Source organism: Neoarius graeffei, chromosome 15, assembly GCF_027579695.1.
Source record: "Neoarius graeffei isolate fNeoGra1 chromosome 15, fNeoGra1.pri, whole genome shotgun sequence".
Lineage (NCBI taxonomy): Eukaryota > Metazoa > Chordata > Actinopteri > Siluriformes > Ariidae > Neoarius > Neoarius graeffei.
Genome location: NC_083583.1, coordinates 55,473,158 through 55,493,944, shown reverse-complemented (window position 1 = coordinate 55,493,944; position 20,787 = coordinate 55,473,158). Strand labels below are relative to the sequence as shown.

At 44.9% G+C, this 20,787-nt stretch overlaps 1 protein-coding gene across 2 annotated transcripts in view; it reads left to right on the top strand.

The window, feature by feature from the left end:
- Positions 1 to 20,787, top strand: part of fam174c (family with sequence similarity 174 member C) — a 301,306-nt gene that overhangs the window by 35,675 nt on the left and 244,844 nt on the right. The window lies entirely within an intron of this gene.

The window sequence follows — 20,787 nt, the reverse complement described above, 5'->3', positions numbered from 1 at the left end:
TATAACAACAAAAGATGGATGAACTCAAGATTAATGCCTATGCCTTTGGAATATGATGTTCAACAAGCACATACGGGTGTCATGTTCATGTGTCTATACTTTCAATCATGTCGTGTGTGTTTTACTGGACAATACACAACCTCCAGCAGCAATAAGTGTAAAATACAGGGTTAGTCAAAATTATGTTAACATTTAAATGGTAGAAACCATTTTTTCACAAAACATATATATGTGCAAGATGATTTACAGGATGGTCTCAACCTGTTCGCCATCGTGTTCAATACACAAAAACCAGCGAGCAACAGGACCATTTAAAGCCTGGACACACATTTCGTAGGGAATAGATGATACCACAGTCCTTATTCTGTCCTTAAGGTCACTGATATCACAAACTTTCCTGCTATACATGCGCTCCTTCACCATACCCCATAACCAGAAATCACAGGTCGTCAAATCAAGGGAGTGTGGAGGCCACGGTAATGGTCCACCACGACCTATCCATCGACCTGGAAATGTGTGATCGAGATAAGTGTGAACAGTACGGCCAAAATGCAGCATTGCCCATCCTGTTGGAAATACCCCACCAATCAGATCTGTAGTGGAAGTTCATCAATGGCATACTGCTGCACCATCTGTAAGTAGACATCTGACGTCACTGTTGGGATGTCAAAAAAGTAGGGCCCAAGTACGCCAGCAGCGGTCACAGCGCACCACACATTCAGGAGAAAAATAATCCATTAGTGTTAACATAATTTTGACTAACCCTGTATCAAGCTCAAAGACCTGGAGACTTTCCTCATTCCAGAAAACTTAAAGCATATACGCAGAACCATTGACCTCACTTTCGTTTATAAATGCCTTGAGACCTCAAGAATGGCACAGGAATAGTTTTAAGTGTTAAGAATAAATCTAATATAGTAATTTTTACAATTAAAGTGATTTATATAGGTAGCGGTCTGAGTGAATGACCTTGACATCTGTAACGTCACAGCAGGAAGTCTATCAGTCTCATCGCCATTTCCGCTATACTAAAACACAGAGCTGACTGCAACGCCGATCCTCCATTTTGAGCTAATTTATCGCCATGCCATGTAGATGTGTTGCTGGTGGGTGCAGCAACACGACAGAAGGTGGATTTACGTTGCATTCATGGCCCAAGAATGTTCAAACTGCACAGATCTATACACGTTTTGTGAAAAGTTTACAGGCCCATTGGGCGCCTACGAAGTGGTCTCTCATCTGCTCTGCACGTTTTACTGAAGAGTCGTACGAGACCTCTGATCTGTTGAGGAGCGTTGGCTATAAGCCCATATTGAAAGAGGGTGCAGTACCAACAAAGAAAACTACAAGAAAAGGAAAGTATGTATGTATGTATTTATTAATTTATTTTTAAAGGAAAGTAAGTTCAATTGCGGGCTGCACAGTGGTGTAGTGGTTAGCGCTGTCGCCTCACAGCAAGAAGGTTTGGGTTCGAGCCCCGTGGCCGGCGAGGGCCTTTCTGTGCGGAGTTTGCATGTTCTCCCCGTGTCCGCGTGGGTTTCCTCCGGGTGCTCCGGTTTCCCCCACAGTCCAAAGACATGCAGGTTAGGTTAACTGGTGACTCTAAATTGACCGTAGGTGTGAATGTGAGTGTGAATGGTTGTCTGTGTCTATGTGTCAGCCCTGTGATGACCTGGCGACTTGTCCAGGGTGTACCCCGCCTTTCGCCCGTAGTCAGCTGGGATAGGCTCCAGCTTGCCTGCGACCCTGTAGAACAGGATAAAGCGGCTAGAGATAATGAGATAAGATGAGAAGTTCAATTGCGGGCTGCACGGTGGTGTAGTGGTTAGCGCTGTCGCCTCACAGCAAGAAGGTTCGGGTTCGAGCCCCGTGGCCGGCGAGGGCCTTTCTGTGCGGAGTTTGCATGTTCTCCCCGTGTCCGCGTGGGTTTCCTCCGGGTGCTCCGGTTTCCCCCACAGTCCAAAGACATGCAGGTTAGGTTAACTGGTGACTCTAAATTGACCGTAGGTGTGAATGTGAGTGTGAATGGTTGTCTGTGTCTATGTGTCAGCCCTGTGATGACCTGGCGACTTGTCCAGGGTGTACCCCGCCTTTCGCCCGTAGTCAGCTGGGATAGGCTCCAGCTTGCCTGCGACCCTGTAGAACAGGATAAAGCGGCTAGAGATAATGAGATAAGATGAGAAGTTCAATTGCGGGCTGCACGGTGGTGTAGTGGTTAGCGCTGTCGCCTCACAGCAAGAAGGTTCGGGTTCGAGCCCCGTGGCCGGCGAGGGCCTTTCTGTGCGGAGTTTGCATGTTCTCCCCGTGTCCGTGTGGGTTTCTTCCGGGTGCTCCGGTTTCCCCCACAGTCCAAAGACATGCAGGTTAGGTTAACTGGTGACTCTAAATTGACCGTAGGTGTGAATGTGAGTGTGAATGGTTGTCTGTGTCTATGTGTCAGCCCTGTGATGACCTGGCGACTTGTCCAGGGTGTACCCCGCCTTTCGCCCGTAGTCAGCTGGGATAGGCTCCAGCTTGCCTGCGACCCTGTAGAACAGAATAAAGCTGCTAGAGATGATGAGATGAGATGAGATATTGCTGCCATCTCTCCCTTACGTGGAAGAAGCAAATGAACGGAGAACTGAACAAACAACTGAAAGCCAGATTGTTTCAAAGCAGTCGGCCACAAGGTCGGCCTTCAAGAAGCGAGAACACAGACGGGTAAGCTCCGACTCTCATTTGGATAAAAAAAAAAACATTGTTTACCTGCATTTAGATTAATCCATGTAACTTGTATTGTGTATTTAAGTTAGCAGTATAAGATTATTTAATTTGCTTCAGAATGTGATTGTCTCAGTTCATCTGATTATTTAATTAGCCTTTTACATTTTATCAGTGAAAATGCATGCATGTACATGTATGTTGCATAAGTTATAACCCCTATCCTGTTTTAATGAGTCAACCCACGATCAATGAAGTCAAATCAGTCTTAGTTGAGCAAGTCGGTAACGGGATTTCTTACTTTCACCATAATTTTTTATTTATATGACTTTGGTCTATAGCTGTAAAAGGCCTTGGCCTTAAAACCGGTTACCGCTGTGATGTCACGCACTCAGCTGGCTGGCTCAGTGGGGCAGCTCCAATGCCAACTTTGCAGTTGATTTTAATTCTCAAAAATATATATTTTTTATCTCCATTTTTGCACCATACAAGGGTCAAGGATGGAGATATGATCCACTCGGAAATGTATTTAAAAATAAAGGCTCTGCGTATCTGCTTTAAAGAACAGCTTTACCTTTGACATTTATAAAGCACTGATGCTGGAGACTCCTTCTGTGCTGTATAAGAGTAAGTGCATGTATTGTATATAATCCTGTATTTTGAATTAGAGCAGGTACAACCATCAGAGCTGCTGTTATACAACATTAATCAACATACTCTGACTAGAAATCTCACACAATCAAGAATTTAACAACACTATGGGTATGAAATAAATCATATGTGCAAGCATGTTTATATGAGGAATCATGATCTGTTTACATTTAACCCATGTTTTATTTGCCATATGCTTTTATCCAAAGTTACCTGCAAGTCAATACTCATACAGTACCAGTCGAAAGTTTGTGCATCCCTACTCATTCATAGGTTTTTCTGTATTTTGACTATTTTCTACAGAGCAATACTAAAGACATCAAAACTATGAAATAACACATGAAACATACAGTGGTGCTTGAAAGTTTGTGAACCCTTTAGAATTTTCTATATTTCTGCATAAATATGACCTAAAACATCATCAGATTTTCACACAAGTCTTAAAAGTAGATAAAGAGAACCCAGTTAAACAAACAAGACAAAAATATTACACTTGGTCATTTATTTATTGAGGAAAATGATCCAATATTACATATCTGTCAGTGGCAAAAGTATGTGAACCTTTCTAGAACTGCCACCTTATTGTGGTGGAGGGGTTTGTGTGCTTGAATGATCCTAGGAGCTATGTTGTCAGGGGCATTACGCCCCTGTTAGGGTTTCCCAAGGCAGACAGGTCCTAGGTGACAGGCCAGATCAAGAGCAGTTCACCAAACCCCCTTATGGAAATAAAAAAATCAAGGACCGTGACGTCGCCCGGTATGGCGCAGCCGGGGCCTCATCCTGGAGCCAGGCCCAGGGTTGGGGCTTGTATGCGAGCGCCTGGTGGCCAGGCCTTTACCCACGGGGCCCGGCCAGGCTCAGCCCGAAGTGGTGACATGGGCCCGACCTCCTGTGGGTTCACCACCCACAGAGGTAGCCGTAGGGGGCCGGTGCAGTGTGGATTGAGCGGCAGTCAAAGGCAGGGGCCTTGACAACCTGATCCCCGAACACAGCAGCTAGCTGTTGGGACATGGAATGTCACTTCGCTGGGGGGGAAAGAGCCTGAGCTTGTGTGGGAGGTTGAGAGGTACCGGCTAGAGATAGCTGGGCTCACCTCCATGCACAGCTTGGGCTCTGGAACCCAGCTCCTTGAGAGGGGCTGGACTCTCTGCTTCTCTGGAGTTGCCCACGGTGAGCGGCGGCGGGCTGGTGTGGGCTTGCTTATTGCTCCCCAGCTCAGCCGCCATGTGTTGGAGTTTACCCCAGTGAACGAGAGGGTCGCCTCTCTGTGCCTTCGGGTTGGGGAGAGGGCTCTTGCTGTTTGTGCCTATGGGCCAAATAGCAGTATAAAGTATCCGGCCTTCTTGGAGTCCCTGGGAGAGGTACTGAGAGGTGCTCAGACTGGGGACTTCATTGTTCTACTGGGGGACTTCAACGCTCATGTGGGCGATGACAGTGACACCTGGAGGGGCATGATTGGGAGGAACGGCCTCCCCGATCTGAGCCCAAGTGGTGCTTTGTTATTGGACTTCTGTGCTAGTCACGGTTTGTCCATAACGAACACCATGTTCGAGCATAGGGGTGTCCATAAGTGCATGTGGCACCAGGACACCTAAGGTCGGAGGTTGATGATTGACTTTGCTGTCGTTTCATCTGATCTCCGGCCCTATGTCTTGGACACTCGGGTGAAGAGAGGGGCTGAGCTGTCAACTGATCACCACCTGGTGGTGTGTTGGATCCGCTAGTGGAGGAGGAAGCTGGACAGACCTGGCAGGCCCAAACGTATGGTGAGGGTCTGCTGGGAACGTCTGGCAGAGCACTCTGTCAGGGAGGTCTTTAACTCCCACCTCCGGGAGAGCTTCTCCCAGCTTCCGAGGGAGGCGGGGGACATTGAGTCTGAGTGGACCATGTTCTCTGCCTCCATTGTCGACGTGGCTGTTCAGAGCTGTGGCCACAAGGTCTCTGGTGCCTGTTGTGGCGGCAATCCCTGAACCCGGTGGTGGACACCGTAAGTAAGGGATGCCATCAAGCTGAAGGAGTCCTATTGGGCCATGTTGGCCTCTGGGACTCCTGAGGCAGCTGACGGGTATCGGCAGGCCAGGCGTGCCACAGCTTGGGCAGTTGTGGAGGCAAAAACTCGGAACTGGGAGGAGTTCGGTGAGGCCATGGAGGAGGACTATCGGTTGGCCTCGAAGAAATTCTGGCAAACCGTCCGGTGCCTCAGGAGGGGGAAGCGGTACTCTGCCAACACTGTTTACAGTGCGGGTGGGGAGCTGTTGACTTCGACTGGGGATATTGTCAGGCGGTGGAAGGAATACTTTGAGGATCTCCTCAATCCCACCGTCACGTCTTCTATTGAGGAAGCGGATGCTGATGACTCAGAGGTGGACTCGTCCATTACACAAGCCGAAGTCACTGAGGTGGTTTGCAAGCTCCTCGGTGGCAAGGCACCAGGGGTGGATGAGATCCGCCCTGAGTATCTCAAGTCTCTGGATGCTGTGGGGCTGTCTTGGCTGACACGCCTCTACAACATCACATGGCGGTTGGGGACAGTGTCTCTGGAGTGGCAGACCGGGGTGGTGGTCCCTCTTTTTAAGAAAGGGGACCAGAGAGTGTCCTCCAATTATAGGGGAATCACACTTCTCAGCCTCCCCGGGAAGGTTTACTCCAGGGTACTGGAGAGGAGAATTCGGCCAATAGTTGAACCTCGGATCCAGGAGGAACAATGTGGTTTTTGTCCTGGTCGTGGAACACTGGACCAGCTCTATACCCTTCATAGGGTGCTTGGGGGTTCATGGGAGTTTGCCCAACCAGTCCACATGTGCTTTGTGGATCTGGAGAAGGCATTCGACCATGTCCCTTGTGGTATCCTGTGGGGGGTGCTTCGGGAGCATGGGATTCGGGGCTCTTTGCTAAGGGCTGTCCAGTCCCTGTACGAACGGAGCAGAAGTCTGGTTCACATTGCCGGCAGTAAGTCAGACCTGTTCCCAGTGCATGTTGGACTCCGGCAGGGCTGCCCTTTGTCACCGGTTCTGTTCATAATTTTTATGGACAGATTTTCTAGGTGCAGCCAGGGGCCGGAGGGAATCCTGTTTGGGAACCACAGGATTTCATCTCTGCTTTTTGCGGATGATATTGTCCTGTTGGCTTCTTCAAACCAGGACCTTCAGCATGCACTGAGGCAGTTTGCAGTCGAGTGTGAAGCGGCTGGGATGAGAATCAGCACCTCCAAGTCCGAGGCCATGGTTCTCGACCGGAAAAGGAAGGCTTGCCCTCTTCAGGTTGGTGGAGAAGTCCTGCCTCAAGTGGAGGAGTTTAAGTATCTCGGGATCTTGTTCACGAGTGAGGGAAGGATGGAGCGTGAGATCGACAGGCGGATTGGTGCAGCCTCCGCAGTGATGCTGTCACTTTACCGGCCCATCGTGGTGAAGAAGAAGCTGAGCCAAAAGGCAAAGCTCTCAATTTACCGGTTGATCTACGCTCCGACTCTCACCTATGGTCATGAGCTTTGGGTAAAGACTGAAAGAACAAGATTGTGGATACAAGCGGCCGAAATGAGTTTCCTTCGCAGGGTGGCTGGGCGCTCCCTTAGAGATAGGGTGAGAAGCACAGTCACTCAGGAGGAGCTTGGAGTACAGCCACTGCTCCTCCACATCGAGAGGAATCAGCTGAGGTGGCTCGGGCATCTCTTTCAGATGCCTCCTGGACACCTCCCTGGGGAGGTGTTCCAGGCATGTCCCCCTGGGAGGAGGCCCTGGGGAAGACCCAGAACACGCTGGAGGGACTATGTCTCTCGGCTGGCCTGGGAACGCCTCGGTCTTCTTCCCGAGGAGCTGGCTGAGGTGTCTGGGGAGAGGGAAGTTTGGGCTTCCATGCTCAGACTGCTGCCCCCGCGACCCAGCCCCGGATAAGCGGATGAAAATGAGATGAGATGAGAAAATGATCCAATATTACATATCTGTCAGTGGGAAAAGTATGTGAACCTTTGCTTTCAGTATCTGGTGTGACCCCCTTGTGCAGCAATAACTGCAACTAAATGTTTCTGGTAACTGTTGGTCAGTCCTGCACACTGGCTTGGAGGAATTTTAGCCCATTCCTCCGTACAGAACAGCTTCAACTCTGGGATGTTGGTGGGTTTCCTCACATGAACTGCTCGCTTCAGGTCCTTCCACAAGATTTCAATTGGATTAAGGTCAGGACTTTGACTTGGCCATTCCAAAACATTAACTTTATTCTTCTTTAACCATTCTTTGGTAGAACGACTTGTGTGCTTAGGGTTGTTGTCTTGCTGCATGACCCACCTTCTCTTGAGATTCAGTTCATGGACAGACGTCCTGACACTTTCCTTTAGAATTTGCTGGCATAATTCAGAATTCATTGTTCCATCAATGATGGCAAGCCATCGTGGCCCAGATGCAGCAAAAGAGGCCCAAACCATGATACTACCACCACCATGTTTCACAGATGGGATAAGGTTCTTATGCTGGAATGCAGTGTTTTCCTTTCTCCAAACATAATGCTTCTCATTTAAACCAAAATGTTCTATTTTGGTGTCATCCGTTGACAAAAAAATTTTCCAATAGCCTTTTGGCTTGTCCATGTGATCTTTAGCAAACTGCAGATGAGCAGCAATGTTCTTTTTGGAGAGCAGTGCCTTTCTCCTTGCAGCCCTGTCATGTGCACCATTGTTGTTCAGTGTTCTCCTGATGGTGGACTCATGAACATTAACATTAGCCAATGTGAGAGAGGCCTTCAGTTGCTTAGAAGTTACCCTGGGGTCCTTTGTGACCTCGCCGACGATTACACGCCTTGCTCTTGGAGTGATCTTTGTTGGTCGACCACTCCTGGGGAGGGTAAGAATGGTCTTGAATTTCCTCCATTTGTACACAATCTGTCTGACTGTGGATTGGTGGAGTCCAAACTCTTTAGAGATGGTTTCGTAACCTTTTCCAGCCTGATGAGCATCAACAACACTTTTTCTGAGGTCCTCAGAAATCTCCTTTGTTCGTGCCATGATACACTTCCACAAACATGTGTTGTGAAGATCAGACTTTGATAGATCCCTTTTCTTTAAATAAAACAGGGTGCCCACTCACACCTGATTGTTATCCCATTGATTGAAAACACTGACTCTAATTTCACCTTCAAATTAACTGCTGATCCTAGAGGTTCACATACTTTTACCATACACAGATATGTAATATTAGATGATTTTCCTCAATAAATAAATGACCAAGTATAATATTTTTTGTCTCATTTGTTTAACTGGGTTCTTTATATCTACTTTTAGGACTTGTGTGAAAATCTGATGATGTTTTAGGTCATATTTGTAAGGGTTCACAAACTTTCAAGCACCACTGTATCTGGAATTATGTGGTAAATTAAAAAAAAAGTGTTACAAACCCCAAAAAATGTTTCATATTTTAGATTCTTCAAAGTATCCAGCATTTACCTTGATGACATTTTGCACACTATTGGCATTATCTTAACCAGCTTCATGAGGTAGTCACCTGGAATGGTCAAGGTCAAGGTCTTTTTATTTGTCATTTCAACTATATACACTTGGTACAGTACACAGTTAAAAAGAAACACTGTTTCTCCAGGACCATGGTGCTACATTGAACATCACAGGACTACAAGTGTATGTATAACAACATAAAGCGCAAGAGTGCAACTCTTTTGCAGACAATAAATGACACAACAATATAAGTGCAGACACAAGCAACATAAGGTGCAGAGTTGAGTGTGCATATAGACCATTTGCACATGACATCACATGTCCCATGACCCTCTCTGATTCAGCTGTGTTTGCCATCTTTGTGGAATAGCACATGCGTAGCAACAAGTACCTTAATATGAAATGCCACAAATTTACGCAGTCATTGCTGTTCTTACAATTTTGCTAAGGCTGGAGTCAGATTGTTTAGTTTACCCACTGTTAAAATGCTAGAAGGACCCTGAATGGAAGATCTAACTCGTAGACGACAGAGACTTACAAAGCTTCTCATCTCGTTATCTCTAGCCACTTTATCTTGTTCTGCAGGATCGCAGGCAAGCTGGAGCCTATCCCAGCTGACTACGGGTGAAAGGCGGGGTACACCCTGGACAAGTCACCAAGTCATCACAGGGCTGACACATAGACACAGACAACCATTCACACTCACATTCACACCTACGGTCAATTTAGAGTCACCAGTTAACCTAACCTGCATGTCTTTGGACTGTGGGGGAAACCAGAGCACTCAAAAGAAACCCATGCGAACACGGGGAGAACATGCAAACTCCACACAGAAAGGCCCTCGTCGGCCACGGGGCTCGAACCCGGACATTCTTGCTGTGAGGCGAGAGCGCTAACCACTACACCACCGTGCCACCCCTTACAAAGCTTACAAAGGAAATAAATAAATGTAAACCTTGTGTGTGCGAAAGACATTGTAAGCATTGTAAAGCAATAGTGCATTATTGTCCACTGTGCAAATACTGCAGTGTGAGTGGTGTGTTCAACAGTCCATGTGTATCAGTTCAGTCCTACAGAGTTGAGGAGGCTGATAACATGTGGAAAGAAACTGTTACAGATTCTGGCTGTGAAGGCCTGAATGCTTCGGTACCTTTTTCCAGACGGCAGGAGGGTGAAGAGATTGCATGAGGGGTGTGTGGGATCAGCCACGATGCTGGTAGCTTTCCAGATGCAGTGTGTGGTGTAAATGTCCATGATGGAGGGAAGAGAGACTCCGATGATCTTCTCAGCTGTCCTCAGTATCCGCTGTAGGATCTTGTGATCTGAGACGGTGCAATTCCCAAACCAGACCATGATGCAGCTGTTCAGAATGCTCTCAATAGTCCCTCTGTAGAATATTGTGAGGATGGGAGATGGGTTTTCCTCAGTCTCTGTAGGAAGTAGAGATGCTGCTGGGCTATGGAGCAGGTGTTGAGGGACCAGGTGAGGTTCTCTGCCAGATGAACACCAAGGAATTTGGTGCTCTTGACGTTCTCCATGAGTGAGCCGTCGATGTACAGTGGAGAGTGGTCACTCTGCGTTCTTCTGAAGTTAACAACCATATCTTTTGTTTTGTCCACGTTCAGAGACAGGTTGTTGACTCTGCACCAGTACGATAGCTGTTGCACCTCCTCTCTGTATGCCGACTCGTCGTTTTTACTGATGAGACTTGCCACAGTTGTGTCATCAGCAATGCTTTTCAATTATCAGCTGTCTCATCAAAGGTTAATTAGTGGAATTTCTTGCCTTCTTAATGCTTTTGAGATTAAATAGTAAATAATAACAATACAGTAAATAGCCCTATTCAACACCACAACTGTAGTAATCCATATTATGTCAAGAGCCGCTCAACTAAGTAAAGAGAAACGACATCCATCATTACTTTAAGGCATGAAGTGACTTTTAATTCACAACAATAACGAAAAAAACATTGAATTAGAAAGTGTGTACAAACTTTTAACTGGTACTATATATCTGAGCAGGTCAAGGCCCTGATCCTGGGTCAAAAATGGCTTTTTGTAAGAGTAAGGCCGAATCCCATTTCACCCCTTGGACCAACCCCTTAGCCCTTCCCCTCCATTTTGCGCGTTCACGTGAAGGGGTAGGGGTATCCCAATCCCAGTTAACGCGGAGGGGTAGGGGAAGGGGTAGGGCTTCTGTACCCCTCCAAACGGAGATTTTCCTGGAGCTGACTCCGAACGAAGGGGTTTGAGTGATTTCCCACAATGCCATGCGGATTTCAGCGAGATTTCATGCGGATTTCAGAAAGATGGCGGTTCCCGCGGCGAAAGATTGTCATAAATGTATTTTCTCCATTATTTACGTGTTTTAAGTTGTTATCCAGAGGAAACACGCCACTTGATTCGCTTTCGAGCTGAGAATGAGCAGCGATTTCTGAAATCCAAGCTGCTGCTAAAAAGCTTTGGGAGTGAGTATTGTTTTCGGTTGCTTGACTGCGTACGTTTTGTTCTGTTATTCTCGCTTTTATTGTTTACATGAGTGTTCTGACACCTCATTCTGTCGGATGTGGTGCACGAAGCGCCAAAGATATCCCATTCAGTGGTGTTAGTTAACAAATCACACCCTGCCAGCAGAGATTTCTGTTCTGGCTCTGACTGTAGCGGCTGGTCGCAGCCAATGACGCATTTGGTCGCGTTTTGCTAACGTAAACGCTGACGGAGGTACGCGATGACGTATGCGATCGTTGAAGGGCTATCCCAATACGTAAGGGTTGAATTTCAAGCCCTATCCCTTGTAGCTCAGTTTCAAGGGGAAGGGCCAAGGGGAAGGCGGAGGGGTAGGGGTAGAAATTAGAATTGGGATTGGGCCTAAAACTCCTGAAATATTTGTGATTTGTTCAGTGATTCTGGTGAGAACTTGTTGGTTGGTGCTGTGAGAAGTTAGTGGTAGTGTGCCACACCGACGTCACAGAGAGACATGGATAATGCAGTTACAAAAGAGTTGAATAGGTAAGAAGAATGTCAGTAATCTCAAATATAAATGATAGGAACAAAAGAGAGAGGGCTTCGTGTCTCACTTACTGTTTTCAAAAAAGTTCAGCGTTATATTAACGAGAAACTTGGTGGAGAAGTAGTGGAGATGGTAAACACGACAATGCAGTTACAGCAGAACTCAGCGAGCTGGTGATATACAAGATATCCAGTACGATGGTGTTGATGGAGGATGGTGTTAACATGAAATTTGCAGCTTTGCAATCTGATCTGTCAGAGGACGTGAGACAGCTGGACAGACGAAAGGACTAAAGCGTCGCTGCATCAGCGTCTTTAAGCAGAAATGCAGACAGAGTTAAGTCCCACTGACACCACGATCAGAATATAGTCAAGTGGCATTGTAATAACAGGAAACCGTTAACCAAAGTTTAGACCATCTCATAATTCAATCATAAATTACATCTTTTGTAACATTGAAGATTATAAATATTGATATGCAACTCATTCATGCCTATTCTATTCAATTCTATTGTCATTAATATAGTCCTGTGCATCCACCAGGTGGCGCTCTGTGTCTGTCTAATCCACCAGCCAAGCTGTGATTCATTTACGGTCAAATCAGTGAGTCTGGTTTAAATAATGTAACTTGTGTGAGCTGTAAACAGACAACCTCAAGCGTCAAACTTTCTACTGTAATGTTTAATTGGAAAGAAAGAAAGAAAGAAAGAAAGAAAGAAAGAGCTGTAAGTTATCCTTTTTTATTACAAGTACAGAAAACATGAACAGCATCTAAAGACAAAAGGAAATTTTCCATACAAATACTATAGATATACACACACTCACTGGCCACTTTATTAGGAATACCCATCCATTCAGGGCGGCACGGTGGTGTAGTGGTTAGCGCTGTCGCCTCACAGCAAGAAGGTCCTGGGTTCGAACCCCGGGTCCGGCGAGGGCCTTTCTGTGTGGAGTTTGCATGTTCTCCCCGTGTCCGCGTGGGTTTCCTCCGGGTGCTCCGGTTTCCCCCACAGTCCAAAGACATGCAGGTTAGGTTAACTGGTGACTCTAAATTGACCGTAGGTGTGAATGAGAGTGTGAATGGTTGTCTGTGTCTATGTGTCAGCCCTGTGATGACCTGGCGACTTGTCCAGGGTGTACCCTGCCTTTCGCCCATAGTCAGCTGGGATAGGCTCCAGCTTGCCTGCGACCCTGTAGAAGGATAAAGCGGCTAGAGATAATGAGATGAGATGAGACCCATCCATTCACATGCTGTTCTCGAATCAGCCGACCCCTTGACAGCAGCGCAATGGATCAAATCATGCAGATACAAATCAAGAGCTTCAGTTCATGTCCACAATGTTCAAACATCAGAATGGGAAAAATGGTGATCTCAAAGTGTGACCTTTCTTTCATTGTAGCATGGGTGTTGGTTTGAGCCACAGGGACTGGTTTGAGTATTTCAGAAACTGCTGATCTCCTGGGAGTTTCACACACGACAGTCTCTCGAGTTTATACAGACAGAATGGTGCCAAAAACAAAAAAACATCAAGTGAGTGAGTGACAGTTCTGTGAGTGGAAACAAACGCCTTGTTGATAAGAGAGGTCAGAGGAAAACGGCCAGATTTGAGGTGGTTCAAGCTGCTAGGAAGGATATAGTAACTCATATAATCACTCTTTACAACCACGATGAGCAGAAAAGCATCTCAGCATGCAACAGCAGAAGACCACATTGGGTTCCACTCCTGCAGCCAAGAGCAGAAATCTTAGAATCAAGAACAAGTTCGTATTAAAGTGGCCGGTGAGTGTATATATGCTCCTATAGCAGAAAATGTACTCTATTACTTACATTCATGCTGTTGTGACTGTATCTATAATTCATCATCCTGCTGGAGATCTTTCTGCTCCAATTAATTTTTCCAGTTATTACTCGTAATTCCACTCTAAAAGTAACAGATTAGAAACAAACCCATCCAGGCTATCATCAGATTTACTGTATGTTCAGCAAGACTCAATGATAAAAATGAGGGTCCGAGTAACAGGTGACTTCAATATGACATCCACTTCTGTTCCTGAGAGAAAGAATAGCCTATACTCCAATACACAGCACCACAATGAGAGAGCTAAATAAAATCTCCTTTTTTTTTTTTAAGAGCCAGAGAAGACTGGGAATGATACAAACTGATTCGTTCATTCACTCATTCTCAGTGAAGAGGTGTACTCCTGCTGTGCATTTCCTGCTTTTCATAACAGCTCGAGTGTTGTTGATGACTCATGTTCTTGCATTATCTGGCTCCATTCAACAGCTTCAACCTGAAAAGATGTGAAAAGCAGCTGCTCTTTGCAACCTTATGATTTTTTATTTGACGGAGAAAAAAAACAACCCAGTGTTATTTTTTGAGTCCTTTTTGTATCGTGTCATAAAATCCAGAGGCCAGCATGGAGCTCCACTGGCCTGCATATGGGAAATCAGAAATCAGCCTTTCAAAATGGGCAGCATGGTGGTGTAGTGGTTAGCGCTGTTGCCTCACAGCAAGAAGGTCCGGGTTCGAGCCCCGTGGCCGGCGAGGGCCTTTCTGTGCGGAGTTTGCATGTTCTCCCCGTGTCCGCGTGGGTTTCCTCCGGGTGCTCCGGTTTCCCCCACAGTCCAAAGACATGCAGGTTAGGTTAACTGGTGACTCTAAATTGACCGTAGGTGTGAATGGTTGTTTGTGTCTATGTGTCAGCCCTGTGATGACCTGGCGACTTGTCCAGGGTGTACCCCACCTTTCGCCCGTAGTCAGCTGGGATAGGCTCCAGCTTGCCTGCGACCCTGTAGAACAGGATAAAGCGGCTAGAGATAATGAGATGAGGTGAGATGAGATGAGATGAGCCTTTCAAAATATCTCGTGTCATCATAGGAGCAACAGGTAGATGCAAAATGAAACAAATTTCACAATTCATTGCTGAAATTAGGGGTGAATGAAGCAGTAGGAGAAATGTATATTACGATGCAGGTGTAATGATCGACCATTTGTTCAAATCATTCCTGTATATCGCGAGTGCAAAAGTGGGGTTTGTGCTGCTCACTGGGAAGAAGGAAGGAACAGATATGTTCTCGGTATAATATAATACAGCTTAGTTATGTTTCGTGACAAAAACGCTGAGTTTAGAGAAACAGTGAGTTTAGCATGACTGTGTATCTGAGGTTTGGTGTGAATATATATTGGTCAGAAGTGAGCTTTATAATCTTGTAATAAGATAATCTACAATGAAGCTCCAATGAGAGGATGAAATTCTCAAAAGACGCATCCTGATAAATAAGGAATGAAACATTTGGTGGAGTGCTGTTATAGGGAAAGAATCAAAGACCCATCTTTTGGTCAACCTTGGATTCAGGAGGAACGATGTGGTGGAACCAGGTGGTGACCCAGCTCTGTACCCTCACAGGGGTACTGGAGGGTGCATGGGAGTTTGTCTAACCAGTCTACTTGTGTATTGTGGAAATGGAAAAGGCATATGACGGTGTCCCTTAGTGTGTCCTGTTGGGGGTTGGGGGGGGATGCTTCTGGTGTATGGGGTACCGGGCCCACTGCTACGGGTCATTTGGGCCTTGGAGCTTGAACGTGGTTCACGTTGGCAGCAATGAGTCAGACTTGTTCCCAGTGGGTACTGGTCTCCACTAGGGCTGCTCTTTGTCACCGATTCTGTTCTTAACTTTTATGGACAGAATTTTGAGCCATAACCAAGGGTTGAAGGATGTCCAGTTTGTTGGGTAATGACAGATTGATCACAAGTGTTTTGTTCCACTTATCCCATGGCGATTTTCCAACTATTACAATCTCTTTTTACCACAGGCCTGTTTTGGGGTGCCCATGTTCACCTGGATGACATGAAAAAAGGTCAGCTGTGGCAATTTTTGGTGGTCACTTCTGGGGGCAGCCATGTCCTAAAGGTTAGAAAAGGAGGTCTGGGATTAAAAGGTCACCAGTTTGATTCCCTGGACCAACAGGAAGGAGGAGTGAATGAACAGCACTTTCTCCTCCCTCTACATCCATGGCTGAAATGCCTTTGAGCAAGGCACCTAAACCCCCAACTGCTCCCTGGGTGTTGTAGCATAGCTGCCCACTGCTGTGTGTGTGTGTTCACTGCTTCAAATGGGTTAAATGCAGAGAAAGAATTTCTCTGTGCTGTAATGTATATGTGTATAAAGGTTTCTTCAAAAGCCCCGTTGTTCTTCTTTGTGAAGAATTTATTTGTGATGTCACACACTACAGAAGCGGTTAACAGCTCATATGAAAGTAGACGCATAGGGCTTTAAGAATTTGCAGTTTTTCATAACTATTTTTTAAAACCTAGCCTACTAATGTATTGTAATGTTAGGTAATGTTAGGGCGGCACGGTAGTGTAGTGGTTAGTTCTGTCACCTCACAGCAGGAATGTTCTGGGTTCAAGCCCAGCAGCAGACGAGGGCCTTTCTGTGTGGAGTTTGCATGTTCTCCCCGTGTCCCCGTGGGTTTCCTCCGGGTGCTCCGGTTTCCCCCACAGTCCAAAGACATGCAGGTTAGGTTAACTGGTGACTCTAAATTGACCGTAGGTGTGAATGTGAGTGTGAATGGTTGTCTGTGTCTATGTGTCAGCCCTGCGATGACCTGGCGACTTGTCCAGGGTGTACCCCGCCTTTCGCCCATAGTCAGCTGGGATAGGCTCCAGCTTGCCCACAACCCTGTACAGGATAATGGATGGATGGATGTGTAATGTTGTGGAACCACTTACATTATAGTAGCTACAGTATAAACAGTCATTTCCTCATCAACCATTCTTTTTAATTAAAACATGAATGAAATCAAAATAAATACAGTTTGCCATGTTACTGAGAAACCACAAAACACAAATCCTCATCCCAGTCTCAGAAAATGTACCGCTTTACTTCGGACTGTTGCAGAGTGCTGACAATGGAGACTCCTTCCATAAATATTACATCAGTGTCTCCTTAGAGAAACCATCACAACACTGACCCACTTTTTAAACTCTGTTCACGTGAAGCATCCACTGGACACGTCCCTGTGTAAGCTGTTGCTATAAAAACTATAGAAAAGCACATTAATATACCTGAACATGTGACTTGAATTTCAGCTGCCGTTACTGTCAGAGCTGCCGTTGTACAAAACAAATCAAGACCTTCTGAGCAATCAAGATTGAAAACTCAACAGCGTTGTGATATAATAGTTAAACAATATACCATGATATTTATTTTGCTGGATAATATTGTAAACACATCAGACCATCACAGTTAGGCATAATGTGACCTTGTACATTTCTGTAACTAAAATTCATTAATGAATCTCTTTAAATCTGTGATACATTGATGTTTCTGTTGAACAAAAATCTGTATTTTAAGGCAAGTGTAGATCAGAGAAGTGTCATGCGATTTTTTAAATGGTTTCATGAAGGCTGTTTGGGGGGGGGGGGGGGGGGGAGCTTCATTTATTTTCCCGCATTTACACTACCGTTCAAAAGTTTGGGGTCACCCAGACAATTTAGTGTTTTCCATGAAAAGTCACACTTTTATTTACCACCATAATTTGTAAAATGAATAGAAAATATAGTCAAGACATTTTTCTGGCCATTTTGAGCATTTAATCGACCCCACAAATGTGATGCTCCAGAAACTCAATCTGCTCAAAGGAAGGTGAGTTTTATAGCTTCTCTAAAGAGCTAAACTGTTTTCAGCTGTGCTAACATGATTGTACAAGGGTTTTCTAATCATCCATTAGCCTTCTGAGGCAATGAGCAAACACATTGTACCATTAGAACACTGGAGTGAGAGTTGCTGGAAATGGGCCTCTATACACCTATGGAGATATTGCACCAAAAACCACACATTTACAGCTAGAATAGTCATTTACCACATTAGCAATGTATAGAGTGGATTTCTGATTAGTTTAAAGTGATCTTCATTGAAAAGAACAGTGCTTTTCTTTCAAAAATAAGGACATTTCAAAGTGACCCCAAACTTTTGAACAGTAGTGTATAAAATGCGGAATTATTTTCAGTACTGAAAACTGTCTCATTCTCATTATCTCTAGCCGCTTTATCCTTCTACAGGGTCACAGGCAAGCTGGAGCCTATCCCAGCTGACTACGGGCGAAAGGCGGGGTACACCCTGGACAAGTCGCCAGGTCATCACAGGGCTGACACATAGACACAGACAACCATTCACACCTACGGTCAATTTAGAGTCACCAGTTAACCTAACCTGCATGTCTTTGGACTGTGGGGGAAACCGGAGCACCCGGAGGAAACCCACGCGGACACGGGGAGAACATGCAAACTCCGCACAGAAAGGCCCTCGCCGACCCCGGGGCTCGAACCCAGGATCTTCTTGCTGTGAGGCGACAGCGCTAACCACTACACCACCGTGCCGCCCACTGAAAAATGTGAAGAACGATAATATATAAGGTGTATTTTTTTTAAACCTGAATTCATTTTAAATTTCAATTAAGTCATGAATGTATCGTAAGGCAAATTTTAGAAGTTCATAATATATGACCTCGATGAGTAAAAATCTACACAGGCTGACATTTGAACAGCCGTAAAAGGCAGGCTGGCAAATTTCTGATGATGTCTGAATAGTAAAGATTTTTGAAGAAGAAGAAGAAGAAGAAAAAGAGTTCACTTCTGTCTCTTCTCCTTAAGGTCCTACTTCTCTGCTCTCCTCTCTCTTTCGGTCTTTCTCTGTCTCGCTTTCAAAGTCATAGGCGAACTTTCCTCCTGACCTTGCTGCATGTTGGCTTGCCGGGGCTGCCATTGCTTGACGGAGTGCCACAGGGGGACATAATAAACTGCGCCCTTTTCATCCAGGACACAAAGGCTGCGAGGAGAAGACTGCGGCCTCAAAGGAAGTAACAGAACAAAAGAGATGAGACCAATAGATCTACTGAGCGGCACAGGAAGCCTGGAACTCTCTCGATCTTGCTCTTTCATTCACACATACATAATCACAAATGGCCTGATAAACAACGTCGAGTCAGTTGAAGTTGACTTGTGCTCGTCCCATCAGCACTGGAGCTTTTCTGTTTCTCTGTATGTTGGATAAACAAAGGAGTTCATTGTCTGAAATTTAAAAGCAGGAATTTGAGAAACACACATTTCAGATTTATACACGAACCAAGATCTTAAACCAATAGTAACTGTCTGAATACATAAATATTTAGGATTTAAATTTGTTCATATCTGCGTCTATGGTTTCGTCTCATCTCATCTCATCTCATCATCTGTAGCCACTTTATCCTGTTCTACAGGGTCGCAGGCAAGCTGGAGCCTATCCCAGCTGACTACGGACGAAAGGCGGGGTACACCCTGGACAAGTCGCCAGGTCATCACAGGGCTCTATGGTGTCGTGATGGAACATACACTACCGTTCAAAAGTTTGGGGTCACCCAGACAATTTTGTGTTTTCCATGAAAAGTCACACTTTTATTTCCCACCATAAGTTGTAAAATGAATAGAAAATATAGTCGAGACATTTTTCTGGCCATTTTGAGCATTTAATCGACCCCACAAATGTGATGCTCCAGAAACTCAATCTGCTCAAAGGAAGGTCAGTTTTATAGCTTCTCTAAAGAGCTCAACTGTTTTCAGCTGTGCTAACATGATTGTACAAGGGTTTTCTAATCATCCATTAGCCTTCTGAGGCAATGAGCAAACACATTGTACCATTAGAACACTGGAGTGAGAGTTGCTGGAAATGGGCCTCTATACACCTATGGAGATATTGCACCAAAAACCAGACATTTGCAGCTAGAATAGTCATTTACCACATTAGCAATGTATAGAGTGGATTTCTGATTAGTTTAAAGTGATCTTCATTGAAAAGAACAGTGCTTTTCTTTCAAAAATAAGGACATTTCAAAGTGACCCCAAACTTTTGAACGGTAGTGTAATATGTACACTGTAAAAAAAGAATAGTTGAGAATACTTGAAATTTCAAGGCAACTGTCTGCATTAAGAATTTAATGTTTTGCCAACGATGTGCCCATGATAATCCAAACTATGATAACACTGTTATCTTTATTAAGAATTCTTAATTAAATCAATTTTCAATTCCTCATTCTGCCAACATAGATTTCTCTTTTTGCTGAACAGTTGCATTCACAGTAGTACCAAAAGGTAATTGAAGTTATTACTATTTTTTGGGGGGCTTTTTTCACCTTTATTTGGATAGGACAGTGTAGAGAGAGACAGGGAGGGCTATGACCTTGGGTCGGAATCAAACCCAGATTTATGGTATGGTGCCTTATCCACCTGAGCCACGATGTCCCTGAGGTTATCAAAATTTATCTATTTATTACAAAATTTATCTATTTATTACAAAACTTCAATATTGAAATAAAGTTTTTAAAAAAGTGTGAAGTTTATTGTACATTATTGAAGTTTTGTAATTGTGTAGAACAATGAAAAAAGGCATGTATAGTTTAATGATAAATTGCAATAATCTTGGGGGTGTCATGGCTCAGGTGGATAAAGTGCCATACCATAAATCCGGGGACCTAGGTTCAATTCCGACCTGAGGTCATTTTCCCATCCCTCTCCCGCTCATTTCCTGTCTCTACACTGTCCTATCTAAATAAAGGTGAAAAAAGCCCCCCCAAAATTGTGACAACCTCAATTGCCTTTTGGTACTACTGTGAATGACACTGTTCAGCAAAAAGAGAAATCTATGTTGGCAGAATGAGGAATTGAAAATTGACTTAATTAAGAATTCTTAATAAAGATAACAGTGTTATCATAGTTTGGATTATCATGGGCACATCGTTGGCAAAACATAAAATTCTTAATGCAGACGGTTGCCTTGAAATTTGAAGTATTCTCAACTATTCTTTTTTTACAGTGTATCTGTATCTGGGATGTGGGTGTGGCCTAAGACAGAGCCTTTATTTTTATCGTTTTTTCCATCCCCTTATTTTCTTCCTTTTTTAAAATGAACTTTACCGCTATGTCTTCGGAAACAGTGGAAAAGACAAGAAAAAA